Source organism: Neophocaena asiaeorientalis, unplaced genomic scaffold, assembly GCF_003031525.2.
Source record: "Neophocaena asiaeorientalis asiaeorientalis breed wild unplaced genomic scaffold, Neophocaena_asiaeorientalis_V1.1 scaffold112, whole genome shotgun sequence".
In the NCBI taxonomy this organism is placed as follows: domain Eukaryota; kingdom Metazoa; phylum Chordata; class Mammalia; order Artiodactyla; family Phocoenidae; genus Neophocaena; species Neophocaena asiaeorientalis.
In genome coordinates this window covers 10,385-14,251 of record NW_020175413.1, presented here as the reverse complement: position 1 = coordinate 14,251, position 3,867 = coordinate 10,385, and the positions used below count along the sequence as shown (strand labels likewise).

The 3,867-nt window shown below is 43.2% G+C and overlaps 1 pseudogene; it reads left to right on the top strand.

Annotated features, from left to right (window-relative positions):
- The first annotated feature begins 2,978 nt into the window (after positions 1–2,978).
- Positions 2,979–3,575, top strand: LOC112414639 (sialomucin core protein 24 pseudogene; annotated as a pseudogene).
- The last annotated feature ends 292 nt before the right edge of the window (positions 3,576–3,867 follow it).

Genomic DNA, 3,867 nt, shown 5'->3' with positions numbered 1-3,867 from the left:
CATTTCCTTTCATTACTAGTCTGGCAAAACATCCAATTAGGCTGTCTGCCTTCTCCATGTCTGAGTTCCAACTATTTGATTTCCGCTGGAAAGATAGCCCACATGCACAGACTGCTGTTCCTGAGAACCCATGCTGCGGGGAATCCAACCCCAGCTCTCCCTACAGTACTTCTATGTCCCCAGTCACCCGGCCCCTCCTCTCCATCCATCACTCTGCCCACTGTGGTCTGGCTTCCACGTGAACTCCTCTGCGGACAGAGCTCTCACACCAACCTTCTGCTCATCAGTGATGATCTCACTTCACCTCTCCTGTAAGTCTGAAATCCTCTTCCACTGGTTTCCAGGACACCTCACTCTCCTAGTGTTTTCCTATATGATTTTTCCCCTTTCCCACTATACTTCCTGGGTTTCTCTGTCTGTCCCAGAACTGGTGGTGACTCGGGATGCTGCTTTAGGACCTGTGCTAACTCTACACTCTGTCCCTTGACAATCTCTTCTCACGTGTTTTCCATCCCTAGCAGCTGGCTTGATGAGGCCTGCGTTCTACACATCCATCCAATCTTGCTCCTGATTTGGAGCCTATATATCTAGTTGTTTATTTGCCTATTTCCTTAGAAGTCCAGGTTTCTGCCTTTGTCACCTGGATAAAATATGGTTGTGTTCACAAATAGGCATAGGAAAAGGGGCAGGCATGCTTGGCTACATCTTACTTAACTTTGAGATCTTAGCCTAGATATTGTTTTCTCTGGGAAGCCTTCTATAAGTGCCAAATCTGGATTAAGTGCCCTTCTTATTCAAAACAGTCTGAACTTCTATCACAGCACTTAACACACTATATTATAATTTCTTACACAATTTTTTTGTCTCTCTCAGTTGACTGTAAACTGGCCCCATGAGGACAGAGAAAGTGCTGATTTTATTCCACACTGTATTTGCAACACTACACAGTGCACACAGCAGGTGCTCATGTTACTGAGATGAACTGAACTGGATGGAATTAGATTCTTCCTGGGTTTTCTCTCCATACAGAGGCCACCAAGGCCAGGCAGTTTTGTCCTGCCCTGTTAATCCCCATGCCTCAGCTCTCATTTTTTAGGGATGGTTGCACAGACATCTGCTTCAAAAGCCCCTTTCTCCAAGCTTATCAACTCTTGCTAACTGATGTCAATGAAGACCCATCCATTTCTCAACGAGGAATCAACAGACCCATCTGGGTTCAGCTTTACACCTTGCTACACTTTGGAAAGTCCTTCCCATGATGATTTCTTCCAAGTTTATTTAGATTTACTTAGCATGCTCAAATCTTTAATCAATTTGGGACATAAGGCGAGATATATATATATATTTCTTTTTCCAGTTGGTTAGTTATCCTAGCACTATTTATCAAACTCTTTAAATATTCTCCCGTGATCTAACGTTTCAGCTCTACCAAACAGTAAAATCTCCTAGGGCGTGGTGAAGAGTGTGGACTCTAGGGCCAGCTTCTCAGATCCAACCCCACACTGACACTCACTAGTCCTCGGGCAGGTCACTTAACCTCCCTGCGCCTCTGTAATTCAGGGGTAACAACAATAGTGTCTTTCAGTGTTGTGATTAATTTACATGTAAACGGCTCAAAAGAGTACTGATACAGAGCAGATCTTTAATTCCTCCTGTAGATTATTACTGTCATCTGTTTAGATACTTCATCTTCAGCTCTGTTCACCTGCTCATCTTTGAGCCTGTGCTGCACTGTTCTAACTGCTGTAGAAAGAGAACGCAGTTCCCTCTAGAATAATCTCCCTGAGCCATTGCCCCTTTCCCTCCTTCCCTTATTAAAAAAAAAAAAATCACTTTTCTACTCTTGTACAATTATTTCTTTAGTAAAACACTTTTCCCCCCAAATATTAATAACAGTCAACTTTTACTTGCAAATTGCTTTCCATGGGTCAGGCACTGGGTCAAAGGCTTTATTGACATGAATCATCAAATTTAATCTTATGAGATATACTTCATCATTATATTGACTTTACAGATTAGGAGAACAATCATTGAAACCATTAAGGAAGGAACCCAGGCTGTCTGATTCTAGAACTTGTGCCGTGTATGACTACTGGGCATCACTTCCATTATAAAAACTCTTGTTGAGACTGGACTCAGATTTGGATGAAATCTCTAGATTTATTTGGGAAGGACTGACAGTGTTGAATGCTAAGTCTTCCTATTCAGTATTATGATTAGTTTTTACCCAATTACTTATTTGTGTTCTTCAGTAAAGTTTTATATTGTCAATAGAAGTAATATTTACAGAGTACTGACCACACTGTAGACATTGTTTAAATGCTTTGCAAATATTAACTACTTTAATTCTCACCGTGACCCTATGGTGTTGGCCTTATTATTATTTCCATTTCACAGATAGGGAACCGAAGCACAGAGATGGCTCTTCACATTAAATGACTTCGTATCACATAGCCAGTGTGTGACAAAGCTGGTATTTTTATTACACTCTCTTGGCTCCAGAACCCATGACTTTGGCTACTAAGCTCTCAGATTTACCTCTCAAATCATGGGTAAAGTACTATATTTCTATCTGTTCATATATTATTGATATTTACCAGTGAAACTTTTCTCAATCTATTTTTATCTTGTTATTGCTAGTCTACAGGAAAGCATTGGTTTTTGTATATTTTCTTGCTAACCTGTTGAAGTTACAAATTCCAACGATTATCAATTGATTATCTTGGGTTATTCAGGGAAGTCATCAAAATAAAGCTAGGTTTTGTTCCTCAGTATGCAAAATGCATCCTTTTCTATGCTTTAAAAAAACTGTTTGGGTTAGCACCTCCCCCAAATTTTAAATGAATAATTTTGCATCAGACATCCTATTCCACTTTAGGGGTAATGCCTCTAGTTTTCCTCTAGTAAAAGAACTTCTGAGGGACGGACGCAACCTTGGGTGTCCCAGCCTTCGCTCGAAGGCCAGCGCATCGGCCGCGATGCCCGGGCTCCGGCGACCGTGGCTTTCGGCCGCCGGCTGTCTGGCAGCGCTCTGCGGGATGAGCGCGGCTCACACCACCACCCTGGCCTCGAGCGCGACTACACTCGCGGCTTTACCATCACCAGCACAGCCTCGGCGCCGCCGCCGCCACTCCCGCCGGGCACCACTCCAGCCCCAGAAATCTGTGAGAGCCGCAGCACGGTGTTTCCTGTTTTGATGCTAATGCTGCTAACGCTACCCGTTTGGGGTCAGAATGCAAAGGTAAAAGCTACTGTTCAGATAATCCCACAGTTCGTGATGGCAAGGGGGTGAACAGCACAGAATTCTGTCCTCGGCTCCCTGCCACACCACTGCCAACCAATTCTGCAGCGAAAACCACAACTCCGCCTTCCCCGTCTACAGCCTGCACCACGGCTACTATACATCAGGTACAACGGATACCACTTCAACTCCGGCTTCACAACCTGTGCGCAAGTCTACCTTTGGGGCAGCCAGTTTCGTTCAAGGAACTGTCCTTGTCTTGGGTGTGCAGGCTGTAATTTTCTTTCTCTATAAATTCCGCAAATCGAAAGAACGAAACTACCGCACTCTGTAAACAGACCCGCTAAATTAACACGTACTGGTGTGTAACTCACTGAAACCAAAATATTCTCTTTCAAGATGTGCCACATGGGAGACGCTATTCTAGGATCTTTAATTTTTCAGAGGATGCATATAGGAGCATCGCCCTTGAAGAGAAACCAGTTAAATCTATTTGCTCAACGGGAATATTTAAAATATTCTGCATGAATGCTTGTGGCTGTCTTCTTTTATTTTAAATGGCTGCTGCTGTGTGATTAAGTTCTCTCTTCTTGACATGCCAAATGTAACTCTATAAGTGATGGAAA